The 17169-nt window shown below is 39.1% G+C and overlaps 1 protein-coding gene across 5 annotated transcripts in view; it reads right to left on the reverse strand.

Annotated features, from left to right (window-relative positions):
* Nucleotides 1-17169, reverse strand: part of LOC110840835 (tubulin-specific chaperone D-like) — a 70618-nt gene that overhangs the window by 15239 nt on the left and 38210 nt on the right. Inside the window, exons 6-15 of one of the 5 annotated variants that reach the window (XR_015537732.1) lie at nt 15996-16650; nt 15242-15347; nt 14934-15127; nt 13587-13740; nt 12632-12853; nt 10892-11043; nt 9629-10000; nt 6645-6784; nt 5368-5486; nt 80-3011 (exon numbers count right to left, since the gene is read on the reverse strand). The exons of 1 other annotated variant lie outside the window; for it this stretch is intronic. The gene's annotated coding sequence lies outside the window, so the exon portion shown is untranslated. Of the gene's footprint in view, nt 1-79; nt 3012-5367; nt 5487-6644; nt 6785-9628; nt 10001-10891; nt 11044-12631; nt 12854-13586; nt 13741-14933; nt 15128-15241; nt 15348-15995; nt 16651-17169 lie in introns of those variants that run through there. 3 more of the 5 variants (XR_015537711.1, XR_015537696.1, XR_015537689.1) reach the window with 3 other exon arrangements.

Consider the following 17169-nt stretch of genomic DNA (forward strand, 5'->3'; position numbering starts at 1 on the left):
GAGCAAGGCAAGTTCCCAAGGATGCTGGTGTCAGCTTAAACATGCTCAGCTGGTAATAATTCGTCCATGAGGCTACAACTTGTTTCATAAGACTATCACATTTATTTCTAACACTAAGTTTTACATAAATTTCACATTTGATTTAAAACATTACCTTCTTAATTTAGGCTAGTTCACTTTATCCTTAGTATACTCTAGTTACGAAATTTAGAATATTTATTCATCCACCCGTACTACACTTTGGATTCATCTCCTCAGCGCTTACCTGTTAAAAGTAGCCCTATCAGCTGCACCTTGCTCATGATGCCTCTAGTAAACTCCTATCTTCCAAGTTTTGGCCCATCTGGTCTAGATCTCTCTTCAACTTCCTTTCACAACCTTTCCGTTAGCGTTCTCCCATATTTTTGCCGACTGCCTAATGGCTACGTCTGCATTTCCGTTTAATGTTCTTTTCATATCCTGAGAATAAGGTGAACTAGCCTTGCTGCTTTACTCTAGACAGGAAATGAATCAACACATTCCTACATGCAATCGTCTACTATACTTACTTCTAACTACATTCAATTCTATACATTCCTAATTTACAATATGTTAACTAAAAATAATTCACTACAGCTGCATTCATGTAAGATGCCGACCTATAGAAAGTCGCATAGTAAAAATAACCCTGCTACCTCCGCAGAGATTAAATTAGTCCTTTGAAAGTTTAAAGCGCCAGGAATGAAACTGCAGAAGAGCAAACTCGCATATGCAAAAGTTTGCATTTCACAAACAGCTTTTACCGATTCATCGATCTCATTGGAGCAAATTCGTGTTAACGAAACGTTCGTAATTGCAGAGATGACTGTATTTATAATTTTTATTCAGAATCAGCGATGTAAGAATTACGAATTAGTATGAGAATCAGTACGGGAAACATTATAAAATGTTAAAAATTTTAGTAAAATATATTTTTTCACTTTTTGACTTGCTTGTTTCAAAATCGGCGTTATTCTGAATTGGCCCAAATCGAGGGTTACCTCTATATTGTATCTTGCATGAACCAGGATTTTCTTTGCTTACAGTTTTCGGAAGATTTGTCAGATTTACTGCTTATATTACGAGTTGTTGACATAACTAAGGTTTAATAGTCATATATATATATATATATATATATATTTCTTATGTTTGAATATGACATTGTAATGCAGTTCATGGAACTTGTGTGATGTATTTCTTTGTAGGACAAGAAATTGGACGTGGGGTTAGGGAACTTGTCCCTAGATTTGTAAAAGGTCAATGGTTTAGTGGTCCGGGAGGTAGACTTTTGAAAGAGGCTTGCTGTTACTTGATTGAAAAATGTTCTATGGCAGGTATGCCTTACCGTAACCCTCTCATTATTGGTAAGTTATGGCTGAATTTCATATTTTCATTATTATTATGCTGTTTGCTTTGTATTGAAACATATCAGCGAGTCTTATCGAGTGGAAGAATTTGTGTTGGCACAGTCTACTGCTAATAAAAAAGAAATACATTGTATTTAAGTAATTGTTTATAAATGTTGTGTAACAAAAGTTTTCCGCAGCTGAAACGTAAAAATTTGTTTTATTTTCAGGAATATTTTAGTCAGTGCCTTTTCTAGAAAGTCTATAATTTTGATATTCGCATAATTCATACAAGGTTTCAGGTTCTCACAAAATTGAAGATGTCACTGTTGGTCTTCTAGGTTGTGGACTTGTGGGGGGTAGATTCTGGAGAAACATTTTGTCTACCTGCAAGTTCACATGGCATTACAGTCCAGAAGACCAAATTGATATTGCCTAATTTATGTGTAACCTGCCGTTAATGGCCACGTGGTCTGAGATGTGGGCCTTTTGCCACTTGGCCACTGTGACCGTGGGTTTGAATCCCACTCAAGCCATGGATGTTTGTCCGTGTGTTTCTATGTTGTGCTGTCCTGTGTACAGGTAGAGGCCTTGCGACGGGCCGATCACTCGTCCAAGGAGTCCTACCGAATGTCTATAGATCAAGCCAACGAAAAAGTTGTGACCCGCAGATGCTCAGGCACTGAAGAACGGGTCATATAAAAAAATGTTTAACCTTTGCTCCATCAAATTGTGTTCTCCTTCCTGTTATGACAGTGACATGTAAAGTTTGAAACAGGTGATTGGCGAGAATTTCTGGAAGACTGTTTGTCTGATGAGGTTTTCAAGATTCCCTCTTGCGCTGCATCAGCATTGTCAGCTCTGTTCAACGAGTACTGTTGGGTGGGATCACCAAAGTCGTGTATGGGAATGAACGTGGCAAGTTACACTCTGAAAATAATGTGAGAATAACCACAGTGTGACATTCCGAATGCTGTAGCTGGAAGTTGTAATCTTTATGGTTGATGGTAGAAATTCTTTTATTTCTTTTTTCTACTTACAGTGACATTGCCTGTGAAGGAAATATATGACTGTTTCCTCGAGGGTCTATCAGATTATACTATCGACAGCCATGGTGACATTGGGGCCTGCGTTAGAGAGGCGGCAATGTCAGGCCTTGAGGTTTGTACCAAGAAAATTAGGTAGTCTCACTAATCGCCCTGATGACGGAGGCAGTAAGGACCTCTTGCAGTGTACTGTTGGGTGGGATCACACAAGGCCAAGTGTAAGAAAATAGTTACCTCATATACACGACATTTGGAAGACAGTAACGAAATCACTCGAATGGGCTACTTGTTAGCTACTGGTAAGTGTACATTTACCTCTGAGAGACTTAAAACATGACCTCAAAGGTGATCATTGTCTGCTAAGTTCACTGAGTACTATCAGCTGGAATTAGAGCCTAACTTATGTGTAACCTGCCATTAATGGCCACTTGGTCTGAGGCGTGGGCCTTGTGCCACTTGGTCACTGGGACCGTGGCTTTGAATCCCACTCAAGGCATAGATCATCCTCCACACCCTGTTGTGCCACACCCACCATTACAGCTGTCACGGGTCCCGATGTCAGAGATGAACCGTTTGGTCTGACAACACGGAGTAACAGTACCTGAAGACAACATACAACACAAATAAACTTATCTTAGCTCACAAATTATCACCGCATCTTTCTTAATACGAGGTGCGATCGGAAAGTTTCCAGCACCATCTGCGATTCTGCCTGAATCTCTTCTATCGTCTCAAATCTCCTTCCCTTTAGCTGAATTTTCATCTTTTCACACGGAGCTAAATCCGGCGAATAAGGAGGGTGCTGGATGGCGGTCATGGTGTTTGAGGCTAAAAACTGTCGAACTTTGAGGGCGGTGTGCGCTGGCGTGTTGTCATGATGCGTCGCATGTGGAGTTCTTCCTTTAGAATCAGGTGACAGGTCCCATAGCCTATCCCAACAATGTCGCACAAGTCGTTGGTGGTACAACGTCGATCTTCGTGAATGGCCTGCCGAATCTTCGTAACATTTTCGGGCGTTGTGCTCGAAGATGGTCGTCCAGAACGCTCGTCATCATCGACAGAGGTTCGGCCATTTTTAAAACGTGCACGACCCATTGCGGAACCCCAAATGCTTGCTTTAGCATTTCATAGGTTTCCGTAGCCGTTTTGGCGAGTCTTTGGCAAAATTTGATGCACACTCTTCGTTCATGAAAATCCGCAATCGCAGGAGGGTTGGTGTAATGCACTACCAAAACGCCCGTAACTAAGAAACAGATGCTAATTCGATGATGCCGGCTGGCACACTGATTCATTATGAATGTAGGCCGCACCCCCTAGCGGCAGAAGCTCGTACTACATCCGGTTCGTCCTCTGTGACACAGTCTGGAAACTTTCTGATCGCACCTCGTATTTACCAAAAATGGCAAAAACCTGCACACTATGGACAGACTTTGGAGAAAACCTCCACACAGCGCAGAATCTCACTTTCGTTGTTTTGCTGTTCCACCAACATATGTCAAGTTATTACATCACATTGTTGCAAAGCTCACTAACATGCCATTTTTTACACGCAGAAAAATGTAATATAAAAGTGATTTTTCTTGCCTTTACATTTAGTAGACATTTCAATATAAAATACTTTGAGTATCTAGGTCCACAAAAGTTTCAGGCATGATCACAAACTATCTACACTAAATCTGTGAAATCTGCCGCTGTCTTGCATGCGGAAAGCAATGAGCTGCAAACAGCGGAATGTGCTGCGCACAAATCAACATACAATTCAAAAAACATAATCTCTTTCATTACCTCCACATTTATACTTACATGTACTACCAAGACCTAACTTTAAGAGTAACACATACCAAGAAAAGTACAATATGAATATTGGAATAATTAGAATGCTGCACCCACAACAGTTAGTGTTTTGAAATAGCTACCACAGCAGTAGGCCATTCTGAATCTTTATCTGATGATGCTAAATCCAGTGAAGCCCGGGAACTCGAGAGCATACCTTGCAAGATATCTGGTGACTACTGTCAAAATACTTTACTCGCATGATTGGTAGGTTAAACCACGTCAACGTACTAGCCCTGTCTCGCTTGTGGAATAGTAGCATATGTGCAGTTAAAAACTGCCAGACGAACTCATGAGTAGGCAGGTGCATTATTATGGCGGCAGAATAAAATAATAATCTGTAAAAGCTGGGACAGGTTTCTCCGAGATCTTAAGTTTTCTCCTGTCAATATCATTTCACTCCTGCTCTATTTTCATCCATTTGGGGAATGGGCAATGAACCTGTTAGTGGCCAAACATCCATTGGGTCACTGTCTCATACCAGTGATAACAATAACAAAAACTGTAGTCATGCAAAAAAGTTCACCTAGACATACTTCAGATCAAAATCTTGAGTTAAAATGGCCATAAGAAATTCCTACTTTGGTAGCCATGTCACAAGTAGTCAATATTCTATTATTTCACATAAAAGTCATGCACCTGAGCTATCAATTCATCATTCCTACTGGTTGAAGAGTGTCCCAGACACTCCACCTTGAAAACAACAGAAACATTCAAAAAATTGTACTTGGCTCACTGTTGCAACCACAAATTCTACTTGAATCAATTTCCGTTACCGTCTTTCCAGTCACCTCCTAAGATACAACGCACAGAAGCTCCACTAAATTGACACACGACAGAAACTCTCTGACCTTAAATGCCAACCAAAAAGCAATGGAATGAAAGATAAACCCGCCCAAACATGCAGTAACAAGTCAGTGCTTCTTCAGTGCAGCAACGCACTTCTTATTTACACGAGATATGAATTTGGACCTCTTACGCAGTGGTACACTCTCAATGGGCAGGATAAACTACAACTTTCAACAACTCTGCACACTAAAATTTAATCATAATTCAAATAAAAGTTACTATAAGAACACATATCATTAGATCAGGCAGTACTACCTAATTTTCTTGGTACAAACCTCAAGGCCTGACATCGCCGCCTCTCTAACGCAGGCCCCAATGTCACCATGGCTGTCGATAGTATAATCTGATAGACCCTCGAGGAAACAGTCATATATTTCCTTCACAGGCAATGTCACTGTAAGTAGAAAAAAGAAATAAAAGAATTTCTACCATCAACCATAAAAATTGCAACTTCCAGCTACAGCATTCAAAATGTAACACTGTGGTTATTCTCACATTATTTTCAGAGTGTAACTTGCCACGTTCATTCCCATACACGACTTTGGTTATGTACTGGTGCTCTGTCCAGGTAACCTCACCTTAGCTCCATAACATACCATAAAATGACAAAGAATCTCTCTTTCAGAACATACTTTGAGCATAAAATTTCACAAAAACACTGCAAGAGGTCCTTACTGCCTCCGTCATCAGGGCGATGAGTGAGGCAGCAAGGACCTCTGAAACGTCAGCAAACTTCTTACGGACTACACTGCACAACAACCCAGAAGACAGCCATCTTCAGACTCACTGCCATGAAAACCTCATATCCTAAATTCAAAATTACCTGGTTCCAAATCCTCGGAACTGGAAACAGTGATGCAAATTGACGCGAGAGCCTCTGAGATCTTAAGTTTTCTCCTGTCAATATCATTTCACTCCTGCTCTATTTTCGTCCATTTGGGGAATGGGCAATGAACCTGTCAGATGACTACATTCCACACCTTCCAACCCTTAGATTCACTTTAATATTGTCCTCCAAACTACACCTAGGTCTTATGAGTGGTATCCTATTTTCAGGCTTAAAAAGCAAAATTTTACGTGCCTTTCTGATTTCCCCCATGCAGGATTTATGCACTGCCCATTTTGACCTCCTTAATTTGATCATCCTAATAGTATCAGGAGCTTCTCATTATGAATTTTCTCCGCTGTCCTTTTACTTCATTCCCCTTACGTCCAAATATTCTCCTCAGCATCCTGTTCTGGCCCGAAGGTGGTATTCTCTTCCTTACCACAAATTCCCACTAACAGGAAAATAAACTCTGTCGGCAAATTGCAGTTATTAATTTAAAGAATTTGGCAAATACACTTACCAATGAGCTTTAAACGCTTAACTAATTCTAATTTCCTCCCAATTAAGGGTCACAGAAGACTATTTTTTGCACAATTACAGTCTAAGATTTGTATTTGTTTCTCGTGAGGTACATTATAAGGCAAGTACAATAAACCAACTTAGCAGACAAGGATCACCTTTGGGGTCATGTTTTAAGTCTCTCAGAGGTAAATATACACTAACCAATAGCTAACGAGTAGCCCATTCGAGTAATTTCGTCACTATCTTCCAAATGTCGTGTATATGACATAATCATTTCATGTTGCCCAGGCTCTGATCCCACCTCATCAGACAAATGCTCCTCCAGAAATGTCTGCCCTCACCTGTTTCAAACATTACATGTCACTGTCATAACAGGAAGGAGAACACAATTTGATGGAGCAGAGGTTAAACATTTTTTTATATGACCCGTTCTTCAGCGCCTGAGCATCTGCGGGTCCCAACTTTTTCGTTGGCTTGATCTATAGACATTTGGTAGGACTCCTTGGACGAGTGATCGGCCCGTCGCAAGGCCTCTACCTGTACAGAGGACAGCACAACACAGAAACACATGGACAAACATCTATGCCTTGAGTGGGATTCAAACCCACAGTCACAGTGACCAAGTGGCACAAGGCCCACATCGCAGACCACGTGGCCATTAACGGCAGGTTACACATAAATTAGGCAATATCAATTTGGTCTTCTGGACTGTAATGCCATGTGAACTTGCAGGCAGACAAAATGTTTCTCCAGAATCTACCCCCCACAAGTCCACAACCTAGAAGACCAACAGTGACATCTTCAATTTTGTGAGAACCTGAAACCTCGTATGAATTATGCGAATATCAAAATTATAAATTTTCTAGAAAAGGCACTGACTAAAATATTCCTGAAAATAAAACAAATTTATACGTTTCAGCTACGGAAATCTTTTGTTACACAACATTTATAAGCAATTACTTAAATACAATGTATTTCTTTTTTATTAGCAGTAGACTGTGCCAACAAAAATTCTTCCACTCGATAAGACACGCTGATATGTTTCAATACAAAATAAAACAGCATAATAATAATGAAAATATGAAATTCAGCCATAACTTACCAATAATGAGACGGTTACGGTAAGGCATACCTGCCATAGAACATTTTTCAATCAGGTAACAGCAAGCCTCTTTCAAAAGTCCACCTCCCAGACCACTAAACCATTGACCTTTTACAAATCTAGGGACCAGTTCCCTAACCCCACGTACAATTTCTTGTCTTACAAAGAAATACATCACACAAGTTCCATGAACTGCATTACAATGTCATATTCAAACATAAAAATATATATATATGACTATTAAACCTTAGTTATGTCAACAACTCGTAATATAAGCAGTAAATCTGACAAATCTTCCGAAAACTGTAACCAAAGAAAATCCTGGTTCATGCAAGATACAATATACAGGTAACCCTCGATTTGCGCCAATTCAGAATAACGCCGATTTTGAAACAAGCAAGTCAAAAAGTGAAAATATATATTTTACTAAAATTTTTAACATTTCATAATGTTTCCCGTACTGATTCTCATACTAATTCGTAATTCTTACATCGCTGATTTTGAATAAAAATTATAAATACAGTCATCTCCGCAATTACGTACGTTTTGTTAATGCGAATTTGCTCCAATGAGATCGATGAATCGGTAAAAGCTGTTTGTGAAATGCAAACTTTTGCATATGCGAGTTTCCTCTTCTGCAGTTTCATTCCTGGCGCTTTAAACTTTCAAAGGTCTAATTTAATCTCTGCGGAGGTAGCGGGGTTATTTTTACTACGCAGCTTTCTATGAGTCGGCGTCTTATATGAATGCAACTATCGCATAACAGCAGAGATGACTGTACACATCAACCACATGAAAGAATCACAATCGCGGTGACCAACGAATTACCGATGTATAAAATGTATTTTTAAATTCCCTTTATTTTATTTACGTTATTTCAGAACTTTAAATGTAATGTCATTATATAATTCGTCAATGTTTGGGTGCTCGGAACGCACGTAATTGACTTCCCACTGATTGACATTATAAAAGAGTTTCAATTTACGACAACTCCGTTTACGCCGGTTCGTCCAGGAACGCATCCCCGGCGTAAATCGAGGGCTACATGTATGTCATTCACCAAGATTAAGATCATGCAGTAATGATTTTTTGTTTTCACCATAAGTTCACTAAATCAATGAAAAAGTTCTAGAAGGTAGAATATTCCTTATGCCTCATGCAGGTTATTTAGTAAATCAAAATTCATAAGAAATGGAAAAGGAATAATGTTGTTTAAATCAGGCTGTCGGCATGACAAAAAAACAACAACTACAGGATTTGTACAGTTGGGATTTCACTGTACATGATACAAAGATTTCTAAAAGTCCAGGAACAGAAACCACAATGTGGTCATAAACCGCTGTTAAACATGCCTAAAAATAACAACTTCCCAACTACATCCTGTATAGTTCGATCGCACAAGTTTTAAATGAAGTTTTAGAAGATGATAGTATAAGTGAATATAGTTTGGACGATGATAGTGTATTTGACATTGATTATACACAGTTTGTGACATCGGGAACTGGCGTGATTAGTGATAGTGATTGTGACAATGGTAGTGGCGAAAGACAGAACGACATCGTACAGGAAGGTGTGGTTTCCAACAAGTTTCTTCACGAGAAGCATTTTGTAATGTATTAGGTCCCCAGTTCGACATTGGGGGATTAGGCTGACGACCTGAAACCCAGAAAATATTTCATTGTCCAGAAACCCGATAATAGGCCTAGGAATAGGTAAGAAAGACGACGACAAACTAAACTACGAAAAAGGCAAATGATTTGAGAAAGATGAGTGTGCAACTGGAAGAATGTAGCTCAAGACAGAAATAGATGGGATTGTTTGGGATGCCAGAGCCCACCAAGGGCTGTAGTACAAGAGAAGAAGATACTACTATTCCACAAGTACCTACTTAACAGATAGGCTGCATGTGAAATTGTTTTGTTCTCGGAACTTAAAATGCCTTGAAAGGCAAATAGTTTGATAATATGGAAATAGTAGAATGTTATGTATCATATGCAAATTCTATAGACCTACATACGCAGCTTACATTACAGTAAATACTTCACGGTTCTCGAGACATAAACATCTTTTGAATGTCATTCACCTCATATGCTGCTTCTTCTACTTCTTCTATGGCTCTCTGGTCCGTATTCGGTCCATGGCCTCCTCAATTCTCCTCTTCCATTCAGTCCTCTTAGGTTCGTCTGTCCGAGGTTGAGGTTTCGAAGCATCTTCCTTTTTACGGTGCAAGGTTGTTAGCCTTGCGACCAACCCCCAACCTGGAGGACCAGGGTACCTGTCTTAGTCTGACCTCTCCCCCTCGACCAATCTGGCTTGGGAGGCCCTACCAGTAGCTATGCTACCGCCAGCATAGCTCTAGGGGTCACTGAGGTACACAAGCCCCACCACCACGACAAGGTGCAGATACCATTAAGTGGGGTCACCTCATATGCTACAATTTGTAATAATTAAACACCTGTTAAAAACACATACAAAAAGGGTCAGGCAGCGTTAACATAAATGTGAATGATTAAGGGTTAAATTCTAATTACAAAGCCTGAAAATATTTCACAATTTGAAACATTATAACAAGATGTTTCCTCAAGAAATATATTAGATTTAAGTTTTTAAACAGCAAGTCAGATAAACATTTGCATTTACATTTCATACATCGTTAATAGGCCCAAGCCAAGGAACTTGTCAAAACACAGCATTTCTGCCATACAAAAAATGCAACTACTGTGATGATGATGATAATAAACAATTGCTTCAAAGAAGAATGGATGAAACAAACTGCATGAAATGAGACGCAAAGTAACATTGTTCCGAAAGTTGATGTGACTTTGTCACAAAATGACTAGAACAAACATAATATGAACTTAAAACACATTTTTAAATCTGACTTGCACCTGAGGGAAAATTAATTTAATAATTTTCATGCAGCTTATGAGATTTTATTTATATCTCATTTTATTCTTAAAATTCATACGCAAATTCTATAGACCTACCTGCATACATACATAATTTGGGGGGGGGGAAGGGGGGGGGGCAAGATGACGATTCACATATCATCTCAACATAATGCTGTTCTGTTGAACACTAAAGCAAACAAAAAATGGTAGGGGTGGGGAGGATACTATGGCAGAGACAGTAAAAGAGAAAAGGGATTGCGGTGATGAGTTTCATGATATCGGGAACATAAACATGAATACTGACTTCATAAGGACGTGAAAGGAGACAGTGATGGCTCATCTTAAGCTGCAATCCATACATTTACTTGGCGATACTCAGAGCAATCATTTTGAACCAATTACCACCCGTGTACGAAATATCAATGATAATATATATGTAATTCATTATCACTAACCTGTTCACAAGGTTATTGAAAATTTTGCACGCATGAGCTCCTGTTTGATCATCCTTCTCCACACCCTGTTGTGCCACAACCACCATTACATTTGTCACGCGTCCCAATGTCAGAAACGAAGAGTTTGGTCTGACAATACGGAGTAACAGCACCTGAAGACAGCATACAACACAAATAAACTTATCTTAGCTCACAAATTATCACTGCATCTTTCTTAATATTTACCAAAAATGGCACAAACCTGCACACTATGGACAGACTTTGGAGAAAACCTTCACACAGCGCAGAATCTCACTTTCGTTGTTTTGCTGTTCCACCAACATACGTCAAGTTATTACATCACATTGTTGCAAAGCTCACTAACATGCCATTTTTTACACGCAGAAAAATGTAACACAAAAGTGATTTTTCTTGCCGTTACATTTAGTAGACATTTCAAGATAAAATACTTTGAGTACTACAAATAGAGGAACTTTAGGTCCACAAAAGTTTCAGGCATGATCACAAACTAATAACACTAAATCTGTGAAATCTGCCTATGTCTTGCTAGCTGTCAGCATGCGGAAAGCAATGAGCTGCAAACAGCGGAATGTGCTGCACACAAATCAACATACAATTCAAAAACATAATCTCTTCCGTTACCTCCACACTTCTACTTACATGTACTACCAAGACCTAACTTTAAGAGTAACACATACCAAGAAAAGTACAATATGAATATTGGAATAATTAGAATGCTGCACACACAACAGTTAGTGTTTTGAAATAGCTACTACAGCAGTAGGCCATTCTGAATCTTTATCTGATGATGCCAAATCCAGTGAAGCCCGGGAACTCGAGAGCGTACCTTGTAAGATATATGGTGACTACTGTCAAAATACTTTACTCGCATGATTGGTAGGTTAATCCACGTCAACGTACTAGCCCTGTCTTTGCAGGAAACTGTCTCGCTTGTGGAATAGTAGCACATGTGCAGTTAGAAACTGCCAGACGAACTCATGAGTAGGCAGGTGCATTATTATGGCGGCAGAATAAAATAATAATCTGTAAAAGCTGGGACAGGTTTCTCTGAGATCTTAAGTTTTCTCCTGTCAATATCATTTCACTCCTGCTCTATTTTCGTCCATTTGGGGAATGGGCAATGAACCTGTCAGATGACTACATTCCACACCTTCCAACCCTAAGATTCACTTTAATATTGTCCTCCAAACTACACCTAGGTCTTATGAGTGGTATCCTGTTTTCAAGCTCAAAAATCAAAATTTTGCATGCCTTTCTGATTTCCCCCATGCAGGATTTATGCACTGCCCATTTTGACCTTAATTTGATCATCCTAATAGTATCAGGAGCTTCTCATTATGAATTCTCTCCGTTGTCCTTTTACTTCATTCCCCTTACGTCCAAATATTCTCATCAGCATCCTGTTCTGCCCTGAAGTTGGTATTCTCTATCTTACCACAAATTCCCACCAACAGTAAAATAAACTCTGTGGGCAAATTGCAGTTATTAATTTAAAGAATTTGGCAAATACACTTACCATTGAGCTTTAAACGCTTAACTAATTCTAATTTCCTCCCAATTAAGGGTCACAGAAGACTATTTTTTGCACAAGTACAGTCTAAGGTTTGTATTTGTTTCTCGTGAGGTACATTATAAGGCAAGTACAATAAACCAACTTAGCAGACAATGATCGCCTTTGAGGTCATGTTTTAAGTCTCTCACAGATAAATATACACTTACCAATAGCTCACGAGTAGCCCATTCGAGTAAATTGGTCGTCGGCTCCCAACTTTATCATGTATTTGACAACCACTTTGTTACACCTTGCTCTCTGATGTTCCCCCGGCTCTAATTCCAGCCAATAGTACTCGGTGAACATAGCTGACAATGCTGATACAGCTTGTTGGCGAACGTTGTCAACCTCATCAGACAAATGCTCCTCCAGAAATGTCTGCCAATCACCTGTTTCAAACATTACATGTCACTGTCATAACAGGAAGGAGAACACAATTTGATGGAGCAAAGGTTAAACTTTTTTTTATATGACCCGTTCTTCAGTGCCTGCGCACTGCAGGTCCCAACTTTTCGTTGGCTTGATCTATAGTCATTCGGTAGGACTCCTTGGACGAAAGATCGGCCCGTCGCAAGGCCTCTACCTGCACAAGGACAAACATCCATGGATTGAGTGGGATTCAAACCCACGGTCACAGTGACCAAGTGGCACAAGACCCATGCCTCGGACCGCATGGCCATTAACGGCAGGTTACACATAAATTAGGCAATATCAATTTGGTCTTCTGGACTGTAATGCCATGTGAACTTGCAGGCAGACAAAATTTTTCTACAGAATCTACTCCCCACAAGTCCACAACCTAGAAGACCAACAGTGACATCTTTAATTTTGTGAGAACCTCAAACCTCATACGAATTATGCAAATATGAAAATTATGGATTTTCTAGAAGAGGCGCTGACTAAAATATTCCTGAAAATAAAACAAATTTATACGTTTCAGCTAAGGAAAACTTTCGTTACATAATATTTATAAACAATAACTTAAATACAATGCATTTCTTTTTTATTAGCAGTAGACTGTGCCAACACAAATTCTTCCACTCGTTAAGACACGCTGATATGTTTCAATACACAGCAAACAGCATAATAATAATAATAAACTGAAATTCAGCCATAACTTACCACTAACTTCTTCTTTAAGGAAAGGCATCATTGAAGCAGAACATTTTTCAATGATGTATGAGCACGCCTGTTCCATAAGTTCACCGTCCATACCAGGAAAACTCTTCATGTCTCAATCTAGGGACCACATCCCCAACGTCATCTAAAATTGTTCCTATAAAGAAATACATCACACAAGTTCCATGAACTGCATAACAATGTCATATTCAAACATAAGAAATATATATATGACTATTAAACCTTAGTTATGTCAACAACTTGTAATATAAGCAGTAAATCTGACAAATCTTCCAAAAACTGTAAGCAAAGAAAATCCTCGGTTCATGCAAGATCCAATATACAGGTAACCCTCGATTTGCGCCAATTCAGAATAACGCCGATTTTGAAACAAGCAAGTCAAAAAGTGAAAAAATATATTTTACTAAAATTTTTAACATTTTACAATGTTTCTCGTACTGATTCTCATACTAAATCATAATTCTTTCATCGCTGATTTTGAATAAAAATTATAAAGACAGTCATCTCTGCAATTACGTATGTTTCGTTAACGCGAATTTGCTCCAATGAGATCGATGAATCGGTAAAAGCTGTTTGTGAAATGCAAACTTTTAAATATGCGAGTTTGCTCTTATGCAGTTTCATTCCTGGCGCTTTAAACTTTCAAAGGACTAATTTAATCTCTGCGGAGGTACCGCGGTTATTTTTACTACGCGACTTTCTATAGGTCGGCGTCTTACGTGAATGCAACTATCGTATAACAGCAGAGATGACAGAAAGAATCACAATCGCAGGGACCAACGAATTGCCGATGTATAAAATATATTTTTAAATTCCCTTTATTTTATTTACGTTATGTCAGAACTTTAAATGTAATGTCATTATATAATTTGTCAATATTTATGTGCTCAGAACGCATGTCATTGACTTCCTATTGATTAACATTATAAAAGAGTTTCAATTTACGCCGACTCCGTTTACGCCGGTTCGTCCAGGAACGCATCCCTGGCATAAATCGAGGGCTACATATATGTCATTCACCAAGATTAAGATCATGCAGAAATGATTTTTGTTTTCACCATAAGTTCACTAAATCAATGAAAAAGTTCTAGAAGGTAGAATATTCCTTATGCCACATGCAGGTTATTTAGTAAATCAAAATTCATAAGAAATGGAAAGGGAATAATGTTGTTTAAATCGGTCTTTCTGTATGACACAAAAAAAACAAAAAAACTACAGGATTTGTAGAGTTGGGATTTCACATGATACAAAGATTTCTAAAAGTCCAGGAAGAGAAACCACAATGTGGTCATAAACCGCTGTTAAATATGCCTAAAAGTAACAACTTACCAACTACATTCTGTATAGTTCGATCCGACTGTGCAGCCATAACAGCCAGTGCAGGAAGAACTTCAGCGATGCCCAACACGGCACCATAACGAGTACTGGGATCAATGGAAGATGTCTCATCTAACAAGACATGGAGAACAGTTTGAACTGTGTAATCTTCAGGGAGTAGTGGTGTCAGCTTGTGAAGTGCCTGTCTAACAAACGTTTGTAAAAGATACTTCAATTCACAGAAAATGTTGAAAATGCAAGTTTCTAGTTCTTGTGTCATATAAAAATGCCCACACATACGTAAACCGAGGCAAATTCACCTTTGCAGCAAGTTCCCTGATGGCTATGTCCCAGTGTCCAATCCTCCTTTCTATCAAGTGATTGATAAAGGGCAGTGTGTACTCTTCAAACTGAGCAATATAAACACTGAAAACAAAAGTCTTGCACCATTAAATGCCTCTTAAAATAGCATTACATAACTACTGTCATTTTGGTTGAACCATTTACTTACATCAAAAACTATTGTTGAAACAGATTATATAATTATAGTGTGAATAACAAGTCCACTTTTTCTTTCCAAGTATAAAGAGACAAAAACTTCTCAATGAACATCAGTGGGCAATAAAGCTATTCTTAAACATAAAAAAAACTTAACTCAGAAGGCTGTTACGTCACAGATTATTACACACCTAATGAAACCTACTCATTCTACTAATCTAAATAATTTCTTTTTATGAATCATGGTTTAGTCTGTTAAATTTTGTGATCTCATACTGGTATCCTGGGTTATTTCACTGTGTAGTCACGTGGTTGTAACCAATGTTTTAGAGGGTTTAAATGAGAGGCTGGTGGTTATATATGGTTGGATGGAAACATGAAGTACATTCCACCAAAAAGTTGCTACAGCTGGGAGACAAAACAGCGTAAGAACCCACAAGTCCACTCTCTAAACTCAGATCACTGTAAAAAACCTGAAATCTCACATAAAATAATCATATTAACACACGTACCATCCTAATTTTTTTTGTTATTAAATTTCAGGCTCATAAAAATGAATATGCAACGAACACTTACCTCTCTGTCAAACACCATTATTGCCATCAAGTCTTCTCCAATAAATTTCCCAAATTCTTGAAGAACAGTAGTGTAATTTGCTTCTGCAAATGTCAAGCAGACATGGCACGCAGCTGATCGGATGTCTGCTGCGAGTCAGGCATAGCCTGGTCCATCATAACCCAGAGCTTGAAAAATTATTGGTATAATGGCATTTAGTCGCTCTTGTGGAAGTCGTCCCTTGCGACACAACTCTGCCACAGCAAGGCATCCTCCGTGCCATGCCTCACAAGACTCTGGTGGATGGAACACTTCCAGAACAGAACCGACTAATTCATCTGCCTGTTCCTCGCGAAGTCGTCCTGCCAATCTACGGATACCTTCTCCAAATGCCGAGCAGGCATGGCACGCAGCTGATCGGATGTCTGCTCCCACTGAGGCACAGCCTGGATCATCATACATCAGAGCTTGAAATATCACCGGTACAACTTCATCCAGTCGCTGTGGTACAAGCAGTTCCCTGCGACCAAACTCTGCCAGAGCCAAGCATCCTCAGTGCCATGCCCTATCAGACTCCGGTGGATGGAACAGTTCCAGAACAGAACCGACTACACCGTCTGCCCGTTCCTCGGAAACTTGTCCTGTCACTCTACCAATACCTTCTGCAGATGACGACCTAAAATATAACATGACTGAACATAAAACCTCTTTCAACCACTGAAACTGTAAGTCAGTCGCATATGAGAAACTTTACTGGGGTTACAATAAATCTCAACCACATACTAGTATTATCATTTTAACATCCTACCCTTCTGTTATTGTTATCACATTGACTGCAGCAATTCTATGTTAGTAGTAAAGTACATATTTGGCTCTGGAGAATATTTGGACTGAAGACTAGAGGACGTTACACAAGGACGAGCATCATAAGTTGTACTCCAAGTCAAAGAGGATGAGATGGGCAGGACATGTAGCCTGCATGGGAAAGAAGAGGAATTCATACAGGGTCTTGGTTCGCAAAACAGAAGGAAAGAGACCACTAGGAAGACCAAAACAAAGGTGGGAGGATAATATTAAAATGTATCTAGAGAAACAGGATAGGAATCAGCTGGCTCAGAACCATCCACATGTGCAGACACTGTGAATGTTGTTCACAAGGCAAGTGACAGAAATTCAGATAAATCTTTCCAATGAT

The sequence above is a fragment of the Zootermopsis nevadensis genome, unplaced genomic scaffold (assembly GCF_977971745.1).
Source record: "Zootermopsis nevadensis isolate Lab colony 2312 unplaced genomic scaffold, Znev_1.0 Znev_ptg000001l, whole genome shotgun sequence".
NCBI lineage: Eukaryota > Metazoa > Arthropoda > Insecta > Blattodea > Termopsidae > Zootermopsis > Zootermopsis nevadensis.